This window comes from Phocoena sinus, chromosome 14 (assembly GCF_008692025.1).
Source record: "Phocoena sinus isolate mPhoSin1 chromosome 14, mPhoSin1.pri, whole genome shotgun sequence".
Classification (NCBI taxonomy): Eukaryota; Metazoa; Chordata; class Mammalia; order Artiodactyla; family Phocoenidae; genus Phocoena; species Phocoena sinus.
In genome coordinates, this window is record NC_045776.1 from 72,702,969 (window position 1) to 72,725,397 (window position 22,429).

Genomic DNA, 22,429 nt, shown 5'->3' on the forward strand with positions numbered 1-22,429 from the left:
CCATACAGACAGAAAGTAGATTCGTGGTTGCTGGGGGCTGGGGAGGTGGGGGTGGGCACAGGGAATGGCTGCTTAATGGGTACAGGGTTTCTTTGGAGATGATGGAAATGGTCTAATATTGATGGGGTGATGTTACACAACTCTGTAAATTTACTAAAAACCACTGAAGTTTGCAGTTTTAAGAGGGCAAATTTTATGATCTATGAATCAATAAAATATACTTTTCATTAATTTGAAAAATTAATGCCAAAAATCTGTGATGAACAAAAAATATCAAAATGTTAAATAGAGGCAGGTTCCAACCCTCACTCACCTCCCGCTAATGCCAGTCCTAGGCAAAAACTCATCCCCAACCCCCACCCTTCCCTCTTCCAGTAAGAGCCTGGACAAAAATTCCTGCTGTCTGTCCCCTGGGGTGGCCCTAAGCTCCCAGAACAAGGGGTGTGCACCATTGCCTGGAGTGGGCAGGGTGGTGCTGAGGGGCTGCCCCCAGGCTGGGGCATCTCTCAGGGGTCTGCAGAGCCAGGGTCATGCTTGGCAACGGTGGAAGGGAGAAGGCGCCCTTGGCCAGAAGGCCCTCCCTGCAGGCCAGGCTAGGCCAGCAGGGGGAAAGGGGCTTCTTCATTTTTGCACTCACCTGACACACTCAGCTGTTGTGAGGCCCATGCGGCCACTGAGCACTTGAAATGTGGCTGATGCCTCTGGCTGAAATGATAATATTTTGGATCTACTGAGTGAAAGTTTTTAATTTTAAAACTAAATACTTTAAAAATTAGAAAACTTAATTTCACCTGTTTCTTTTTACTTTTATAATGGTACCACTGGAAACTTTTGAATTACATTTGCGCCTCACATTCTATATTGGACAGCACTGCTCTGTAATTTACTTACACGTATGATGTTTATTATTTATGGTCTGTCTGCCTCTGCTAGAGTGTCGGGTCCCCCACCCCCGCTCCAGGGCAGGGCTTTTGTCTGTCTTGTTCACTGCTGTATTCGCAGTGCTTAGTATGTTGCCTCCTCCGTACTTAGTAGGTGCTCAGTAATATTTGTGGAATGAATAAATTTCATTGCACACCGCCCAACGTATACTTAGCTCCGCACCAGGCTTTAGTAACGTATGAAATGCTGAGAACCGCTCTGTGAAGTAGGCACTGTTACTCCCAGAGCCCGGGCCTCTGCACAGGATGGTGCTGGCAGTTGCCCCATGAGGACGTGGGCCCCCCACATTGCTCTCAGTGCTTCCCTTCTCCTCTAGCACAAGTAGCTTTGGGGTCAGGCAGCTCACTACTGGGGGCAGAATTCTCAAGTCCAGCTAAAGGACAGGGAAGATGCTGCATGCTGTCCCTTCGCAGTTTCATGGCTCTCCTCCTTGCTACCCCGTCCAGGAGGCTGCTTGCCGCCTGCAGCTGCCCTCGGAGACTTTCCTCTAGAAGACAGAGCCAGACAGGGTGGGGCCTGGGTACTTTGCACAACTTTTGGGCTCATTGACTGCTGGGTCCCCCCCAGCAGCCAGGTGGCTGAACTGGTGACTCCGGGACTGAAGGTGGATTTAGTTGGGAGGAGAACAGTGGTGTGGGGCGGGGGGAGCCTCTAGGGTGTCTAAGGAGAGAGACCCTCAAGGTCCAACTTCAGCTCCAGTACACACAGAGGCTATTGTCCTGGCCACCCCCCACCCCGACTAGGGCTCCCTCTGAAAATGAGAAAGGTGTCGGTTATTGATACTTGGCAACAGACAACTGAAACGGCGGTTCCAGCCCCCAGCCTGCCCTTCCCCACAATCAGGGGACACAACTAAACAGACTCAGAGGTTGGGAGAGGCATTTTGCCTTCTTGAGAATCACTCAGGACCTAGTGTGCGTTTCACGGGCCCCCCACAAACACACCTCAACCCCGCACTGGGTGGCCTCAGGCACTGAGTTCACCTTTCATGACTTATTTATAAAACAGAGGTGTAGATCTCCTAGGGTTGCTTGAGACAACTTTGTACACCTAATGCAGAGATTTGTTGGGCTCTACACAACTGCTCAAACTTTGTAATTAGATTGGACGTGACCACCTTCATTTCCTGTTACACAGTCATTTTTGCATGATACTACTTTCTTTTTATTAGAATAACTGCCATAAACCCAGCTTCACAAAATTATGACATCATCTAACATTCAAACTGCAAACTACCTTGAGCTAGCGCAAGGTGGCCGACAGATGTCGCTGTGTTCCTTTCAAAAATCCTCTAAAATATTCTGCGGCTCCCAGGGGCACCTCGAGGCGTAGTTTGGGAACTGCGGACCTAAGGGATGGTCTTGGACACAGAGGGTGTTCAGTAAACCGTAGTTGTGAACTTTATCACCATTCTCGCCTACTGAGTGAGTAAATGTTTGCAAAACCGAAGTTCTGGCAAGGCACAAGTCTTCTCCTTGGCCTTAGGAAGCGGCGCAAGAGCGGTGCCCCGTCAGCCAATCTCAGGGCTCTCTTGGAATTTAATCGCCAACCCTACCATCCCACCGCCCCCACCTCGGGGCCCACCTGTATTCATACTTGGACTATTCTTCCTCCCAGCCCCACTACCTTTAACCTTTTAACCGTTTAACCTTTATTGAGCAGTCGCTGGTATATGCAATTTTCATGCTTTTTCTCATTTAACATCTCAACAGCCTCATGAGGTAGGTACTTTTATCCCCATTTTACAGATGAGGAAACTGAGGCTCTAGGAGGCTATGTAAACTGCTCAGCTAGTGCTTGGCAGAGCTAGGATTTGAATCCCAATCTCCCTGATGCCAGAATCCAAGCCCTCGACCACTATTCCACACTACCTCTTTCTGTGAGGCAGTTCACTCTCATTAAATACTTGTTACTATTATTTTGTTGTCATCATTGTTTTGTTGTTCTGGTTAAGCGTAACTCTGCTCATTGGACTTGTCACCTTTGTGTTGATTTTACAGGTGAGGAGACTGAGGTGCTGAGGGAATAAAAGAGTGATTAAAAGCCAGACTGCCTGGGTTTGAGCCTGGCTCTGACATTTACCAGCTTTGTGACCTTGGGCAACTTGCTTAACCTCTCTGTGCCTCAGTTTGTTCTTCTGTACAATGATAATGAAAATGCTATCTGCCTCGTGAGTTGTTAGGAGGATTAATGAAGTAATACACAGAAAGCACTGTACCTGACACATTGTAAGCACTCCCCACTACTGAATGATAATCATTACCTGATTACTAAAACAGCCGTTCCACTCCCATTACCCAGGCTGAGTTTTCTTCGTTTGCAAAAGTTCTCCACATAAGAGTCCCTGCCACCCACTTTATTTGACTCTTAAGCGCCACCTACTCTATCCAGTCACACTATTTGCCATCTCCAGAGCATACCTGAAACTGTCTCCCATCTATGACTCTTGCACAAGCCGGTTTCCTGGAGACCCTCACCTGTGAACCTCAAGATCCTCCTGGGTCTCCTCCTGATCCCTTCTCCTTCTCACAGCAACATGAACATTCACTAGTCAGCCTTCCCTAACTCACTGGAGCAGGACCAGCAGCAACAGAAAGCCTTGGGTTGAGGATTAGAAACTCAGATTCCTGACTCCACACTCAAAGGGTTCCTTTAGTAGATCTGGGGTGAAACCCAAAGTGTGCACACTCCTTGCATCAAAGGGCAGAGAACTGAATAGTGTTCTCTGCAAATCAACAATAAGTGTGGTTGTATGTATGTGTTTGAGAAAGATGTGAAAGGACATACTCCAAGCTGTCAGCATCAGTTCTCTTTGGCAGAGCAGAATGCATTAAAAAAACAAAAACAATAGCAGGAGGAGAGGAAGAGAAATAAAGAAAAGAAACCTCAAAAAAAAATTGTAACTCTACAATATCTACAAGGTAATAGATATTAACTAAACTTATTGTGGTAATCATTTCACAGTATATATGGATGTATATCAAATAATGTTGTACACCTTAAACTAATATGATGTTATAAGTCAACTATATCTCAATAAAATTGGGAAAAAATTAGTTTATGATGATGGTTGCCCAACTATGATAATGTACTAAAACCGTTGAACTGACACTTTAAATGGGTGCCATATGGTGTATGTATTATATTTCAGTAAAGATCTTAATAAAAAAGAAAAGGGGACTTCCCCGGTGGTCCAGTGGGTAAGACTCCATGCTCCCAATGCAGGGGGCCCGGGTTCGATCCCTGGTCGGGGAAATAGATCTCTCATGCGTGCTGCAACTAAGAAGTCCATATGGCAAAACTAAAGATCCCACATACCGCAACTAAGACCTGGCGCCGCCTAAATAAATAGATAGATATATTAATTTAAAAAACCTAATAAACAATGGACCTTCCCAAGCTTAAAAAAAAGAAAGAAAGAAAAGAAACCTCGATAAAATATTGCATGTATAATGAAGTGACTGGGTGTGTATACGTGTGTCAGTATAAACCACAGTGAGCCATGTGGAAAGATGATCTTCAAAGGTATATTTGCAGTTATTGCTAGGTGGTAAGATTTCAGGTGATTTTTACTTTCTTGATTATCCTTGTCTGTATTATTTGAATAGTTTAACATGAATATTTATTTTCATAGATATAAAATAGAAAAACAATAACATTATTTTTATTTGAATGGTACCTCCTCCCCACCCCCCCAATGAGCCAGATTCCCCAGGCTATCGTGATGCCCACAGTTCTGTCCCCCATCTCAGGTGTTTGTCCCTGGACCCCCACCTGGCTGTGAGCCACAGACGGCAAGAACCATGGTATCTCTATTCCTGGGCGCCCAGGGCTCCCAAGTGCTATTACCTATGCTAGTGGAGCTCCAGACACAGCTCATGCTCAGGAAATAGTTGCCGGATGGGGCCCCATCCAGTGTTTCTGAATGCATTTCTCATGATTTCCTGAAGATGTCTTGTCAGTTCAATTAGATTGTAAATTCTGTGAGATCATGGAGAGCCTTGGCCTTCCTTTTACTCCCTTTGCCCCTGCCCAGCTCTGATCTGGGCACATAGTGACCCCGAAGGGTAGAACAAAGACTCGAGGCAGGAAAAACACCTGAAGGAGGAAGGGACCAGACAGCCTGGGAGTGCCTCCGTCCGTTTTATTGTCATCCTCTTCATCGACAGCAGAGGGCGCTCTAATTCCACGCAGCAAAAGTTTCCAAATCTGACTTATCTTTAGAGCTCCGGGTCACCAGGGCAAACAAAAAAACACCACCACCAAAAAAAACAAACAAAAAACAAATCCAAGGTCCCACCCCCATTGTTTCTGAATCTGCCTCCTTAGCAGAAATACCGGAGGATCCCTCCTTTGAACAAACACCTCAGGCAATTTTCTCAGGATCAAGCAAGTTGCAGAAACTCTGTCTCACACAGCCCTCTAGGTGTTTACAGGATAAAAAATGTGGTTTTGTGGTTTTGATAAGCAGAAAGCCCAGAAAGACTTACAAGGGTGTGAATCAAAGTGAGCAAACAAATTCTTTAGCCAGGATGTCACACTTCAGCCCCAGGGCTAGGTGATGGTGCTGCCTAGAGGGCAAACTATTACAAGCTTTGCTGTTGACTGAACAAGTCCCATAACCACTTTAAACCTGTTTCCTCATTTGTAAAGTAGGGACAATGTGGGACTGAATGGGTTGTTGTGAGAATTCAGTGAGATAAACTGCAGTTGTATACAGAAAGCAGGCATTTGGATAAATGTGAAAATAGCTAGTTTTTGAGCACCTACTACCTGCCAAGCCCTGCATAAGTGTTTTACATTTATTTGCTCCTTTAACCCTTGCAGGAACCTATGAGGAAAGGTCTGTTATTCTCCCCATTTCACAGATGAGGAAACTGAGGCACAGAGAGGTTAAGCAACTTGCCCATTGTCTCCCAGCTAGGAAGTGGCAGAACTGGAATTTGAACCCAAGAAGCCTGGCTCCAAGCCGCAGGATGAACTAGCCCCATGGGAACAAAACTATAACATCTTTGGTTTTTTTGTTTGTTTTTGTTGTTGTTGTTTGTGGCCGTGCCACGTGGCACACGGGATCTTAGTTCCCTGACCAGGGGTCGAACCTGCGACCCCTGCATTTGAAGGGCAGAGTCTTAACCACTGGACCACCAGGGAAGTCCCGACAACATCTTTTAGGAATCATGAAAATTGCCCCTTGGCTTTTTTGGGGAAAAGTAGACCACCCAGATGAGCGAGTCCAAAAATTAGCTGAGGGGCCAAATACAGGTGCAGGCTGCTGGCTGGGATTCCTAGTCCTACAACTTTTCTCAGATTGGCTTACATACATCTGAATTCATGGGACCAGGAAGTGCTTGGTCTTGCTAAAGCTGGTCCCCGTTGGAGGACTTCCGACTCACTGCTGGACTAGTGTCAATCAGTTGTAGCCTCAACATAGGACATGGGTAATTCCAGAAAGTTGTGGCTTCTGGACACCGCCCACTGGAAACAAGGCTTTTGTGAGGATACAAAGGGACAAGAGGGAAATCAAGCTGAACTAGTGTCCTCGGTACCTGGCATTGGGGTCATGTCCACTCATGTGCCTGGCTTGACTCACAAGTTATTGATAATCCCAAACAAGCTAACAGAAACCAGGCAATCATGTTTCTGGATGGAGAGATGCAAAGGAGCCTGGGAACACTTTCTGGGGACGGGAAACCAGAGCCTGGAGGACAGGGTGGGTGAAGGCTTCGCTTTTGTGCAGCTTCGGTTTTACACCCTGAGGGAGTTAGTCAGGGTCCTGGCAGGATACAGCTGGCACTCTCTCAAATGAAATGATGCAGCCAAGCTTTCCTGCCAGGGCTCTTTACCAAAGTGGGAGCAGATGTAGGGAGACCCAAGGGATGGAGTGTCCGGGCTGGGGCTGGGGCCGGTAACAGTGGGGAACAGTGGGGAACTGGGCCTGGCTGGGTGAGGGCTGGGATGGCCACCAGTGCCGTGAAAAGGGTTGCCCTGGGAGGACAGGTGACTCAAAGCCTGGAGGCGGGGAAGGGCAATACACACCTCCACCTCTGCCTCGCTCCAGTCCAACCCTCCAGTCTCCTGCTGACCTCTCCACTTGCTGAACCCAACCACCAGGCAGAGACTGGGGTGGGTGGGGGAGACTCCGCGGGCACGGAGCAGGGTGGAGACGGGCAGAGAGCCCCTCTGTGGAGCAGACCAGACCACTGAGCAGTAGGCATAGTTATGGAGATATGGGGATGTAATAAGAAATATATATTTGGTCTTCATAGAGCTCCTAAACTCTTGTAAAATTGAGTGATGGGGTGAGCAGAGCATCTTTTGTTATACCGTTTGATCTTAGTCACCATTCCTGACATAGAGCTCCTAAGACCTTTGAACCCCCAGAGTGATTAAGAGCGTCTTTCTGTTTGTTAAGGAGGCCATTGATGACTGGGGGCTGCAGGGAGTCCTCACCAGAACCAGAAAGACTGAGGCATTATTAGAGGGTTAGAACCTCTAACCTCTACGACCTCTGGGGAGGGTAGAGGGGCTGGAGGTTGAGTTAATCACCCATTGCCAGTGATTTAATCAATCATGCCTATGTAATGAAATCTCCATGAAAATCCTAAATGAAAGGGTTGGCATTCCTTGCACTTGGGAATATATTCATGAGCCCGGAGGGTGGTACACCCCTACTCCACGGGGATAGAAACTCCTGCACGTGGAGCTCTTCTGGAACTCACCTATGTACCCCTTCCTCTGGCTGGTCATTTGTGTCCTTTATAATATCCTTTATAATAAACTGGTAATTGGGACTTCCCTGGCAGTCCAGTGGTTAAGACTCCTCACTTCTGTTGCAGAGGGAGCGGGTTCGATCCCTGGTCAGGCAACTAAGATCCTGCATGCCGTGAGATGCAGCCAAAAACAACGACAACAACAATAAACCGGTAACAGTACGTAAAGTGTTTCCCTGAGTTCTGTGAGCTGTTATAGCAGATCATCCAATGTGAGGAGGGGGTCAGGGGAGACCCTGATTTGTAGCCAAGTTGCACAGAAGCATCAATGCCCCAGTACCTGTGAACCCAATACTTGTGACTGGAGTCTGAGGTGGGGACCATCTTGTGATATGAAACCCCTAACCTGTTGGGTCTGCGTGAACCCCGGGGGGTTAGTGTCAGAACTGAATTAAAGGCTGAGGCTTCTAAAAGTCTCATGCAGGGAATTCCCTGGCGGTCCAATGGTTAGGAATCGGCGCTTTCACTGCTGTGTCCTGGGTTCGATCCCTGGTCGGGGAACTAAGATCCCACAAGCTGCACAGCGTGGCCAAAAAAAAAGTCTCGTGCAATACTTCTACCTACGATTCATTGAACTAAATGCAGTCACATGGCCTTGCCTAGGTTTGAGAGAGGTTGGGAAGTGTCTTTATTCTAGGCAATGAGAGCTGGGTTCTACTAAAGAAAACATGGGAAGAATGTATATTAGGAATGTAACTGGCTACAAATGATAATAATAGCATCTCATTGAGCGCTTACTATGTGGCAGACCCAGTGCTGAGCACTTAATTAGTGTGGTCTGGTCAAACAAGATTGCCCTCTTGTAGCCAGGAAGACACACACACACACACACACACACACACACACACACACACACACACGCGCGCCTCTTGGACATGGCCCCTTCATTGTGAGCCATTGATGTGAGAAGACTTTGTGACCCAGCAGAGAGGGAGGGGTAATATTCCCTTAGCATAATAAGGTCAGGATTACTGGTTCTCATGAAATTAAATCAAAATCTGTACCAGGAAGCATATGAGTGTTCCATGTAAAAGATAGGGGGGAGGGATGTTTTCAAAAGGAAATTAATCTTTGTGGTTTGAGATGTGTTTGATTTTAAATACATCGAGAGAGAACCAGCCACTACCTGGCAATGGAAAGCCCCTCTCCTCCAGCCCACCCCATCCTCCCCACACCTGCCCCCAGAGGAGTCAACAAACGATGAGACCAAAGTCCCTCTGTCCCCCTCTGCGCGTCAGCAGAAACTCGGAGAAGAAAGACTTTTAACAGTCAGCAGACTCTGGGAACTGTGTACTTAGCAATTTACAAAAAGGGGCTTCATGGGGACTTTGACATTTTTACAGAGAAGGGTGATGTTTCACGAGTAGCGAAAAGGTCAGAGACAGAAGTAGGCAGTTCAGAGAGGAAGGGAGCATCACAGGGCTGCCATTTTGCACAACTCCAGGGTAACACCCACCCACAGAGAAGAGAGGACGACAGTGGTTCTAAAGGCTTATTGAAAGGAGATTCCACAGGACCTAGGGGGTGGGGCCAGGGGCTTAGAAGAACAGTTGGAGGTTAGAGGCTGAAGTAGTGGGAGATACCTCAGGACTAGAGACAGGTTTGGGGTTCCTGAGCATCTGGGGAGACTGGATCTGAAATACGAGTAGCCAGTCTGAACGAAGACCCCTGTGCCAACACTTGGCACAGAAATAGCGATGTTACCAGCCTTCAGGGGATCCACAGGCTTGATCAGAGAGCACATCAGGGTAACCAGTGTAGACCAAAGGCCAGAAGGCTTCCCCCAAATCTTTTTGCCTGGATAGGAATCCTACCACCCCTGTACAAGACAAGAAATAGGAAGCCCTGAGTTATAACTAAGCCTGAATACCACCCCCCTAACACGTGGAAGTCTTGGGTCAGGAATAATTTGATTTCAGAAAACTTAAGTGATGTTCGCAGATTCCAATCATCATCATCATCATCATCATCATCAATCACAAAATTGGGTGGGCTTGAGATAACATTAGGATCCCAGGTTCTCTCCACCCTCCCTCTCAGCAGTCCACAGCATCAGCTTCACTGAAGGCCAACTCCCCTGATGGTCGCAAAGTGGCTGCCACCACTCACTGAGGCATCTTGGTTTTGCGGAGGGTGGGCGGGGAGGAGAGGGAGGAGATGCTCACGCCCATTAGCTCAGGCCACGCCCCTCCTTGCACCTCATTGGTCCACCAGTTCAGGCCCACTCTGAATCACTCGCTAGAAAAGCAAGATGGGATTGCCGTGGTTAAGTTAGGCCAGCTGTTCTCAGTGTGGTCCTAGGACCAGCAGCATCAGCGTCACCTGGGAACTTGTTAGAAATGCAGGTCCTTCAGCCTTATCTCACACGTGCTGGATCACAAACGCTAGGGGTGGGACCCAGCGGGCTGGATTTTCACAAGCTCTCCGGGGATTCTGATGCACGAACCCCTGCCTTAGGTAAAGGTCTTCTTAAACTGCTCTCAAGGTCTGTGCGTGAGGATGACTTTGGACGAAGGTAGGTGAGGAGGGCTGAGGGTGGGGGATGGGAAGAATGCCCTCTTCAGTGGGCAGTGCAGCTCCCGCTGTCGATAGTGTGATGACAGGGACAAAGTGGACCCAGAAGTCCTCATCTGCAGTAAGGAGACAGCAAGACTAAAGTCTCCTCTTAAGACCACCACCCCCCACCCCAGAGGAAAAGGAAAAGCCCAACGGACAGGAAAACACCCCAAAAATCTACATGCATGTCATTTGACCTCTCTGCTATCCTCTAGAAGGGATATTATTAAATTCTCATTTTAGTGATGAGGAAATTGAGGTTCAGGGAAGTCGCTGCTACATGGCTACACACAGCCACTCATTCCACGTGAGATGTCCAATCTCTTGTCCGTGTGATGTAACAATGGCGGGGCAGTGGGAGCGGTCAGGCAGCAAAGGGGAACATTTTGTGTAGAGAATTTTAAAACAGTAATAAAACAGGCTAAAAGTCCTTTATTGTGAAAGTGTAATGGCAATTTTAAAGATCAAAATGCAATAGCAATTCTAATTATTTCTCAATAAAACTGGGGAAAAATAATAAAAGCAAAAAAAAATGCAATAGCAATTCTAAACAATGACAGTGACAAGACTCTCTCCCCTGAGTTGGTTTGGGTTCTAAACAATTTGGGTTCTAAACAATTTCTGTGGTTGCTGTTGAGTTTTAATAATAGAAATGATGATATAGGGAATTCCCTGGTGGTCCAGGGATTAGGACTCCACAATCTCACTGCCTAGCGCCGGGGTCCAATCCCTGGTCAGGGAACTAAGATCCCACAAGCCGCGTGGCAAGAAAAAAAGAAAGAAAGAAAGAAGAAAAAAAGATAATATAATGATAGAAGTTAAAATATAACACAAATAATACAAATTAAAAACGAGCACTTTTTAATAACTCCTCTTTTAATAAACATTGTAGTCTCCATGTAAGAAGTTAATTCAGAGAATTCTCAGTTATACAGCTGGTCCCTGACACAGCTGGTCTCAACTATCTTGGTTTCAAAAGTAAGTTTATAATAATATGAAATCACTGGACCTGGTTTATGACTCCAACTCCTATGGTACTTCATATTCCTCATTTAAACAGTAGATTAAAAACAAATAATAATACAGTGATTGTAAAGATGAAGAAACAGAACCTAGCCTACTTCAGTTCTGTCAATCTATATGGCCACTTGGAGTTTTTATTTGTGTTTAAAATTTAAAACAGTGAAACAGCATGTAAGTGACAAAGTGTCATACTTCGGTCAGTCAATGCTAATTGTGGTTCATGCATGAAATATTTTACTGAATTTCAATAATACCATTTTGTTTTGTTTGTTTTTTTTTTGCGGTACGCGGGCCTTTCACTGTTGTGGCCTCTCCCGTTGCGGACGGAGCACAGGTTCCAGACGCGCAGGCTCAGCGGCCATGGCTCACGGGCCCAGCCGCTCCGCGGCATGTGGGATCTTCCCAGACCGGGGCACGAACCCGTGTCCCCTGCATCGGCAGGCGGACTCTCAACAACTGCACCACCAGGGAAGCCCATCAATAATATCTTTAAAATTGAAATATATACCTACTTCCTAATTGTTAGTGGTTTTAAAATGAAAGAATGAATCAAGAAAATGATGATGATGATTGATTGTTACATGATTAATATTGAAAAATAGTTTTATCACCTAGAGGAGGAGAGTGTTAAAGACGGTCTATTCTGGGTCGAGTACAATTATTCAAATGTCTGAAGACTATTTCATGCCACTGCTGAGAATTCTCTCTTCCTGGCTAAATGGCCCTAATTCCTTTGTCCACTCCTCAGCTGACGCATTTCAGACAGTCCACTTGCCCAGTGTCACTCCTGGAGCCTAGAGAAGATCTTCTAAGATTGTGGCATCCAGAATGGAGGATTCTGCAGGAGAGGAGAGCGAACACAAGTTTTAGAATCAGGTGTGCCAGGATGCAAATCCAGGATGTGGCCATGTGACCTCGGGCAGGTCATTTTCTCTCTGAGCCTGTTTCCTCATCTCTACAATTTGATTAAGGATCTTTATAATCTCTTGGGATTAATATGAGGATCAGATGAGCTAACTTATTTTTATCTAGGTGTGATTATTCATACTCTTTCCCTCCCCACCCTCTAAGGGGAGAGGATTCTTGCCAACTCAGCTCCATGATACCTTCCCTTTGTTTTGCAAGATCCCAGCCACGGTTTACAGCCTGGGAGAAAAGTGGTCAGGGGGTTTGAGATCTGAGTATGGGTCCAAGGGACTGCTTTTCCCAGGGAGACCTCTGTAAGGGAAGAAGGAGTGTTTTGGAGAAGTCTTACTCTGCATCGAAAATGAGCTCCCTCCAAGACCACACCTATAAGAATGGCTACAATGAAAAAGACTGACCTAACCAAGCCCTGGCAAGGATGTGAAGCAAGTGGAACTCTATGCCCTGCTGTTAGAAATGTAAAGTAGGGGAATTCCCTGGTGTCCTGTAGTTAGGGATCTGTGCTTCCACTGCCAGGGACCCTGCGCGGCCAAACACACACACACACACATACACACACACACAAGAAATGTAAAGTGGTGCAAATACTTTGGAGTTTGTAGTTTCTTTTCTTTCTTTCTTTCTTTTTTTGGCTGTGGGGCATGCAGGATCTTAGTTCCCTGACCAGGGATGGAACCCAATGCAGGGGCCGCGGGTTCGATCCCTGATTGGGGAACTAAGATCCTGCATGCTGCACAGCGCGGCCAAAAAAAAAAAAAGAGAACATACTGTGTGATTTCACTTAGATAGAAGTCTAGAAAATGCAAGGTAATCCACAGTGATAGAAGACAATCTAGTGGTTATTGGGTATGGAGGGAGGGTGGCAGAGGCAGGAGGAAAGGATTACAAAGCACAGGAGGAAACTTTTGGATGTTACAGGTATATTCATTATCTTGATTGTGTATATTTCACAGGTGTATACTTATGCCAAAACTTGTCAAATTATACACCTTAATTATGTGCAGTTTATTGTATGTCAATTATACTGCAACAAAGCTTTTGTTAAAATGTACTCACCCCTTTGCATTCTTTGAGAGATTGGGAGAAGATTTTAATTCCATTTTTCTGACAAATAAGTCACCATGCAGAGACAAGGCCACCAGAAGCCCTGGGTATATTTGGTTTACATATATTATGCAGAAAGCCTGGTTCCTGGCTCAATAAATAGCAGTGATTGGAATTATTAATGCAGCATTCCAGGTATCATCTGACCGGCACAGAATTCTCTATTTAGACCAGAAGTTGCAAGCTCAGAGAACCTTAGGGGCCAGGCAGGTGAGTTAAAGCAAGAGTGAGACAAGCATATATGGCAGAGACCATGGCAAAAATAATTTATGTCCAGTCCAAATGCATCCAAGTTCTATGTGTTAAACAACAGACATTGGTGGGCTGAACTGGGCAAGTTTGGGGTTGGGGGGTGGTCCCTGCACTATCCCTAAGACAAGATACCTCAGATCCAGTAGGTCCATGAAATTTAGTGATTCGATAGCAACAGGTGACATCTTACAAAATGCTTTTATCAATATTTTGTCCTTCCGACAACGCTGTATGCTTGAGAGGATTATCTCCACTTCTAGATGAGGAAACTGATGTTCAGAGAAGTCACCAAGACTCCCACCCAGGGCCAGTGAAACCAAGACACCCCCTTGCTGCGTCTCACCCCAGCTTGAGTTTTTTCCCCACCCAGCTACAACTATGATTGTATTAGCTTTGTTTACTCCTGTGGATAAAACTCCACTGTCTCTTCCTTCCCATGGTGGTCACCTCAGGGGCTGAGGATATTTTGGAAGGAGAAAGAGCTCAAGAAGCCCTCTGGTGGACGTTCCAGGAAAAAAAGAGTGGAAAACGCACTGCCTGTTAGGACTCCAATTTTTTTTTTTTAAAATACACTCCTTTTATAAGGAGTTCATCTGTGAATATCCTAGGATATAATGCAGGTAAGTTCACTTTAAGAAAACTATTATATATGGTCAGTAATTATGTAATATCTTTATATGGTGCCAGGTACCCAGACTTATCATTGTGATCATTTTTAAATGTATAGAAACATTGAATCACTAAGTTGTGTAACAGGAACTAACATAGTGTTGTAGGTCAATTACACTGCAAAAACAAACTCATAGAAAAAGAGATCATATTTGTGGTTATCAGAGGTGGGGGTAGGGAGAGGAGGAGTTGGATGAAGGCAGTTATAAGGTACAAACCTCAGGGAATTCCCTGGCAGTTCAGTGGTTAGGACTCCACGCTTTCACTGCTGAGGACCCAGAACCCTGGTGGCAGAACTAGGATCCCTCAAGTCGCAGGGCGTGGCCAAAAAAAAAAAAAAGAGGTACAAACCTCAGTTATAAGATAAATAAGTACTAGGAATATAATGTACAATACAATAAATATGATTAACACTGCTGTATGTTACATATGAAAGTTGTTAAGAGTACATCCTAAGAGTTCTCATCACAAGAAAAAAAATTTTTTTTCTATTTCTTTTTTTAAATTTATTTATTTTTATTTAATTTATTTATTTTTGGCTGCAATGGGTCTTCATTGCTGCGTGCGGGCTTTCTCTAGTTGCGGCGAGCAGGGGCTACTCTTCGCTGTGGTGTGCAGGCTTCTCATTGCGGTGGCTCCTCTTGTTGCGGAGCACAGGCTCTAGGCGCGCGAGCTTCAGTAGTTGTGGCACGTGGGCTCAGTAGTTGTGGCACGTGGGCTCTAGAGCACAGGCTCAGTAGTTTGGCACACGGGCTTAGTTGCTCCATGGCATGTGGGATCTTCCCTGACCAGGGCTCGAACCCGTGCCCCTTGCCTTGGCAGGCGGATTTTTAACCACTGCACCACCAGGGAAGTCCCTTTTTCTATTTCTTTACTCTTGTATCTATAGGAGATGATGGATGTTCACTGTATTTATTGTGGTCATCATTTCATGATGTATGTAAGTCAAATCATTGTGCTGTACACCTTAAATTTGTACAGTGCTGTGTATCAATTATATCTCAAGAAAACTGGAGGGAGAAACTTAAGGGTATTAATCCTACTCACAAGGGCTCTGCCTCCCAAAGGCCCCATCTCCTAACATCATCCTATTGGATGTTAGGATTTCCAACATGTGCATTTGAGGGGACCATGAACATACAGATTATAGCACTATTCATCACACAAAAGGATAGGATTCCCCCCCAAAAAACCCCAAAACCATTACGTAAGAATGTAAACTGCAAAATAGACTTGTTTATTCATTCTGCAAATACACCTGGTGTGTGACAATCTTAACAGTTGATGGGCTAACTACGCGCCAGGCTCAGTTTTAAGTGCTTTACAGGTGTTAAAAATTAGTCCTGGGGGCTTCCCTGGTGGCGCAGTGGTTGAGAGTCCGCCTGCCAATGCAGGGGACACGGGTTCATGCCCCGGTCCGGGAAGATCCCACATGCCGCGGAGCGGGTGGGCCCGTGAGCCAGGCCACTGAGCCTGCGTGTCTGGAGCCTGTGCTCCGCAACGGGAGAGGCCACAACAGTGAGAGGCCCGCGTAACGCAAAAAAAAAAAAAAAATTAGTCCTGAAAAAACAATTATTTAGCTGGATTCTGTTATGCCTTAGTCCGTTTGGCCTTCCATAACAAAATAACCATTGACTGAGTGACTTAAACAACAGGAATTTTATTTCTCACAGTTCTGGAGGCTGGGAGTCCAAGATCAAGATGTCAACAAGTTAGATTTCATTCTGAGATCTCTTTTCTTGGCTTAGAGGTGGCTGCCTTCTTACTGTGTGCCCACAGGACCTCTTCGTGCTCTGGGAGACAGAGAAGGTGAGCTCTCAGTTGTCTCTCCTTTTAAGGTCACTAATCCTATTGGATCAGAGCCCCACCCTCATGACCTTGTTTAACCTTAATTATTTCCATAAAGGCCCTATCTCCAAATACCATCCATTGGGGGTTAAAGCTTCAACAAGTGAATTTGGTGGTAGTGGTGGGGGGGGGGGCACAAACATTCGGCCCATAGCAGTTCCCATCCGCATTTTACAGATGAGAAAAATAAAGCAACCCTCCTGGGCTGACAGTCTGGTGAGAGAGACTGATATCAAATTACAAATTTCTATCATCTCCGTGGAGGAAAAGCTTGGGGAGTTATGTAAACCTAGGGAAGTGGAACCCTGTCTACGTTTGGGGAGTCAGAGAAAGGGACTTTCCTGAGGAAGTGCTGGTGAGCAAAGGAAGGGGGTGGGGCGGTGGAGTGGAAGGCAGAGTGGAAAACCCAGAGGCACACAGGAGCAAGGCACATTCTAGAAACCAAAGAACTGTGGACATGATGCAGAAAGCCAATGGAGGACCCAACAGAGGACAGTGGTTGAATTGGGGTTGTATTTTGAAGATAGGTGACTTAGGGGGACAGGGAAGAGCAGGGGATGGCCCTGTATGAGTCCCTGCTTCCCTCAAACTGTTATTGGGGGGCTTCCCTGGTGGTGCAGTGGTTAAGAATCCGCCTGCCAATGCAGGGGACACGGGTTCAGGCCCTGGTCAGGGAAGATCCCACATGCCGTGGAGCATCTAAGCCTGTGCGCCACAACTACTGAGCCCTGAAGCCCGTGCACCTAGAGCCTGTGCTCCACAACAAGAGAAGCCACCACAATGAGAAGCCCGTGCACCGCAACGAAGAGTAACCCCTGCTCTCCGCAACTAGAGAAAGCCCGCGCGCAGCAATGAAGACCCAATGCAGCCATAAGTAAATAAATACATTTATTTATTAAAAAAAAAAAAAAACTGTTATTGGGAGCAAAGCAGAAGCAGCCGCAACTGTGGAGCCTGTAGCAGAGTCGCTCACTCCCCAGTGTGAGCTGCTTGGGGTATGGAGAGACCTTGCAGCATTGGGACTCAGATTTTGATGCCTCCCCTCAATGGCTTATTGGCTGTGTATCCTTCTGCAAATAGCTTGCCCTCTCTGGGCCTCTGAGCCTCTGGATGGACTGCAGGAGATGAGGCTGTGAGGCTCTGAGCTGCCTTCTCAGCATTACGCAGCACGTTGTACTCTGAGCGCATCATGACAAGCCCCAGGCTGTGCTGACAATGGCAGGAGTCCCCACGCCACCGCCTGCCTCCTCCGAGTGGCTTCAGAGTCCCCAGGTAAATACCTGAGCTCGCCTGGCCAACCCCAGCTCTTAAACAACAGAGCTCTGCGTTAGGAGAGCCTTTCCCTCTCCAGGACCTCACCTCAGTTCCACAGCTTCTTGAGCCCAGGCTTGTCCCCAGTCCACCTCCAGATTACTCCAGGCCCTTGTCTTTGTTGCTGTGTTCAAATCCCACTTCTGCCGCGTCCTAGCTATAAGCTTGGGCAAAGACCAGGCTCTCGAACCCCGGTTTCACCATCTGCATAATGAAGACGTATGAGGATTCAAGGAGATCTTACTGTACATAAAGTGTTCAACACACAACATGGTACACAGCAACCCCAATAACTGTTTACTGTTTACTATATAATATTCAACACATACCATATATAACATATTTATTCCGAAACCATTTATGAAGGACCATTTATGAAGGACCTGCTGGGTACCTGTTGTAGATGCCGGGGGTACAGCAGGGACTGAGATTTCATTGCTGCTTTTGTAGAGCTTACTTTGTAGGAAGAGCTATAGACAATATACAAACAACAACCAGCATTTTCATCTCTCACATGGTAATAAGCGTTCCAGAAAAATATTAAGTAGGGACGAAGTAAAGGAGCACAGAGCGGGTGATAGGGGGTATAATTTTACAGAGCATGACCTTTAAAAGCTTCACTGAAGAGGTAATTTTTGAGCAAAACCCTGAAATATGTTATAAAACTTAATCACAAAATAAACATCTTCCACGAACCCACCTCCTAATTTATGACCTAGAACATTAGCTCTTGTGAAGCTATTATTTTTATTTTTATTTTTTTGCATTGCTTTCCCACACTGAATAGACATTGCTTTTCAAACTTTAATGTGCTCTGGAATCCCCTGGTAATCTGGTCGAAATGGAAGCCAGGCCTCAGGCTTTGCATTTCCAACAACAAAGATATGGCTTTCATATTATTATTTTCATTTCTTTATTATGGCCTACCCCAGCTTTAGCCATCTTAAGAGGTCTCTCCTGGACTTCCCTGGCGGTCCAGTGGTTAAGACTTCGCGCTTCCACTGCAGGGGGTGCAGGTTCAATCCCTGGTCAGGGAAATAAGATCCTGCATGCTGCAAGGTGCAGCCTGAAAAAAAAAAAAAAGAGATCTCTCCATCTTTCTCCATCCTCCTCTGTCAAGAGGGCTTCCTGTCTGCCATACCTCACATTTGTCTCCTTTCTCATGAGTTCTGAAGTGCTTTACAGCTCAGTTGGAAAACCTGAGTCAGGAAGTCTGTGTTCAACATGTGGATTGACCACAAGCTCTCTCTGTGACCTTGAGCAAGTCATTGGCCTGTGCCTCAGTTTCTCCATTCCGAAACTGAAAGATAAGAGGCTCTTCAAGACCCCTTCCAGCTTAGACCATGGATTGGACCTTGTGTGTGTGCATGTGTGTGTGTGTGTGTGTATCTTTGTCTTTCCAGCACGGGAACCTCATTCCTGTGTTTGGAGGATCCATCTTGTAGATCAAATCAGATTTTGTGTGGAACAAAAATATCAAATACTGTTCTCACCAAGCTGGATCATTTGGAGGGAACCCCTCGAAGCACAGGCTGAAGGCTACACAGGAGGAGAGGTGGTCTGGACTTCAGGTGGCCGCCAGTGTCCAGAAGAGGCAGCAGGCTATTTGTGGGGAAATCCTTAGCTGTGGTTCCAGCCATCCTGCTCCTGAGGGTTTCTGCCAATTCTCAGATCCTGTCCCACCCATCAATTCTCTAAGCCTCCAGACATCCTTCCAACAAACTCCTTTCTGCCTAAGTTACCTAGAATTGGATGCTGTTGTTGGCAACTGTTGGGCTCAGACCTTCAAGTGGTCCTGTGACATAAGCATATGTCTTTAAAAAAAACCCAATCATTTTAATTAATTAATTAATTAACGTATTTATTGGCCACACTGTGCAGCTTGCAGGATCTTAGTTCCCTGACCAGGGATCGAACCTGGGCCCCAGCAGTGAAAGCACCAAGTCCTAACCACTGGACCACCAGGGAATTCCCCCATGTGTATTTTCTTAAGTGTCTCGCCTTTTTTAAAATTTTATTTTATTTTTATTTTGCAGTACGCGGGCCTCTCACTGCTGTGGCCTCTCCCATTGTGCAGCACAGGCTCCGGACGCGCAGGCTCAGCGGCCGTGGCTCACGGCCCCAGCCGCTCCGCGGCATGTGGGGTCTTCCCGGACCGGGGCACGAACCCGCGTCCCCTGCATCAGCAGGCGGACCCTCAACCACTGCACCACCAGGGAAGCCCCAACTGTCTTGCCTTTTGAATGTGTATGATTTACATCTCACCGCCCCCAGCTTCCCCTCCCCAGATAGAGGGGTATCTTGAGGGTCCCAAAGTAGTGCAAAACTCCAAACCAGGTGGTTCAGAGACATGGAATCCTTCCAAAGATCGTGGAGCATCTTCTAGGGCACCAAATTGTCAACCCGATACAGCCAGCATGTGGATACCCTTTGTTTGCAAATTTCACACAAAAGTTTCAGATTTCCAGATTTTCTCAGAAAATCGGAAGATCTGTCCACACTGACCCAAGGTCCCACATGGCAGCATTTGATTAGAGCTGAGTAACACCTATACCCTTTGGATGAAGTGTGACTTCTCCAGTTATCCACAGTCTCCACTCATCCCTTTTCTGTTACACCTGGACGGCTTCGCTCATTTAAATTATCTATTGGAGTCCAGGAGACACTGGAGTTTGCATCCCTTGTTTAGGTGGGGAGAATGCTGTAATTCCGACCTTGTTTTCCTTGAGCATGTCTTTAAGGCCACAGCTGGGGATAAAATGTGGCGGTGTGAGATCAGCACAGACCTTGGAGTCATTTACTATCTGTATAACCCTGGGAAAGTCCCTTAACCTCTCTGACCCTCAGTCCCTTCAATTCTCAAATGGAAATAATAGTTCACAAGAATGTTGTAAAAAAGATAAGTGATAAAGCCTGACACAGAGGACGTGTTCATTTAAAGTTTACGGAAGAGGGACTTCCCTCGTGGTGCAGTGGTTAATAATCCGCCTGCCAATTCAGGGGACACGGGTTCGAACCCTGGTCCAGGAAGATCCCACATGCCGCAGAGCAACTAAGCCCGTGTGCCACAACTACTGAGCCTGTGCTCTAGAGCCTGCGAGCCACAACTACTGAGCTCACGTGCCACAACTACTGAAGCCCGCACGCCTACAGCCTGTGCTCCACAACAAGAGAAGCCACCGCAGTGAGAAGCCCGTGCACCACAAAGAAGAGTAGCCACCGTTTGCTGCAACTAGAGAAAGCCCGCACGCAGCAACAAAGACCCAACGCAGCCAAACATAAATAAATAAATAACTTTATTTTTAAAAAAAAAGTTTATGGAAGAGTTAGGGGATTCTGAGATCTTAAATTTGGAAGGGTCCAGTAGGGCCCAGACTCAGAGTGGGTGCTTTGAAAATGTGCTTTCTCTTCCCCCAGCTTCTTGATTGCTGGGCAGAGACACTGGGTAAGGATGTTTTGGCTGAGAGAGGCTTGGGCAATCAGGCCACGGTGCCCTCCGGTGGAGTCTTGTGGGCTGGAAATAGACCAGTCCCTGAATAACTTTGGGACATTAGGTATGAGGTATGGTCAGCCACACCCCCTGATTTGCATGGGACCCGAGGGCTTCTTGGAAAAGAACTGATATCCTGTCCAGGTGTGTGAACCTGGGATTCAGACAGGTTCAAACCAGCCCAACCGTCTTGGCAGGGCAGAAGGAAGCTGGATAGAGGGAGGAATGGGGCCCAAGGGAAAATCACAGGAGGAAGATAACTGGCAGAGAGGGCCTGACAGAGGGCTGGGCCTGAGATTGGAGAGAACAGATGTTCAAGGAACAATCTGAGGCTGTGTTTGCCCTCCTTCATGCCCACATGGTCCTTGCTTGCTCCGGATGGAGAAGCCTGTGGTATGAAGGCTAGAAGGGGCTCACGTGGAGCCCAAACAGCTCTGCCAAGGGATCCCCCTCCCTGTAGAAGCTCCACAGGAAACATTGCAGGGTCAGCAAATAGCCTCCTCCGTCGACAGGCCGGGGGAGGCCGGCAAGGGGGGCAGGGCCTGAGAACCCCAGACAGCAAACAGCAGCTTGAGTCACACCTGAGGCAACTCCTCCCTTCCGGGACCTCGGAAAGAGCCACAGCGCCTGTCAGAACCCGGAGCATCACTGGGATGCTTGGTGAAGGGGACCCATGTCCAGGACAGGACTTCCTGCTGGCCCAGCTCAGGGTGGGGGTGGGGTGCGGGGGGGTTTGGGGGACCTTGGAGTACCAAGACTATAGGTAGAGGTGTGGCTGTACCCGTGGTCCCTATTATATTTGCGGCTCAGCTCCACCTATTCACCACCTGCTCTGTGTTAGGCTCCGGCCCAGGTGTACAGTGGGAGCAATGGGCAAGAGCTTCAGGGCAGTGGGGGAGATAACAAGCAAGTGACCAGATGAGTCAAGGAAACATGGAAGTGATATGTGTTGTGATGCGTCCCAGTGGCTGAGGTAGGTGGGGCTGAGTGTCCAGGGCAGACTTGATCCTTTGTGTCACCGTGGGATGAGCTAGGTAGGGGCAGAGGGGCCACCGCTGTTTCCTCCCAGGTCCTGCATTGCGGGGGCCCCTATCTCTCCTGAGAACTCAGGTCCATGGAATGACCTGCCCAGGAGGGCAGGTCAACCCTGCAGCCTTCTCAACAAGCCAACCCCGGCTGTCTCATTTTAGAAATGAGACCAACTGGGTGGGTGTCCTCAGAACCACTGGTGGGGTTGGCAATATGCTCCTACCTGCCCAGGTAGGCTCAGGCTCCAGGGCTGGGGCGTCACCTGTGACTCATCTCAGGTGGCACTTGCGGAGCCACCTGCTGCACCCCCACTGCCCGCCCACCAAACACACACACACACAGAAACTCTGCACCAGCTTTGGGCTTCTAGGAGAGGATGTGACCAGAGATGCTTACGGCAATAGGGGTTTATGATTGCTGGGACAGCAGCCATACCCTACAGCCCTGCAGACCCCATAGTGGCCATGATGAAATTTGAAGTTCATTTCCACCCCTTCCTGTGGGCAGGGGT

General features: G+C 47.2%; 1 non-coding gene across 1 annotated transcript; it reads right to left on the reverse strand.

Moving 5' to 3' along the window:
- Positions 1 to 6,020: 6,020 nt before the first annotated feature.
- TRNASTOP-UCA lies at positions 6,021 to 6,093 on the reverse strand. The gene has a single exon. It is a non-coding gene; the product is annotated as a tRNA-Sec (tRNA).
- Positions 6,094 to 22,429: the final 16,336 nt, after the last annotated feature.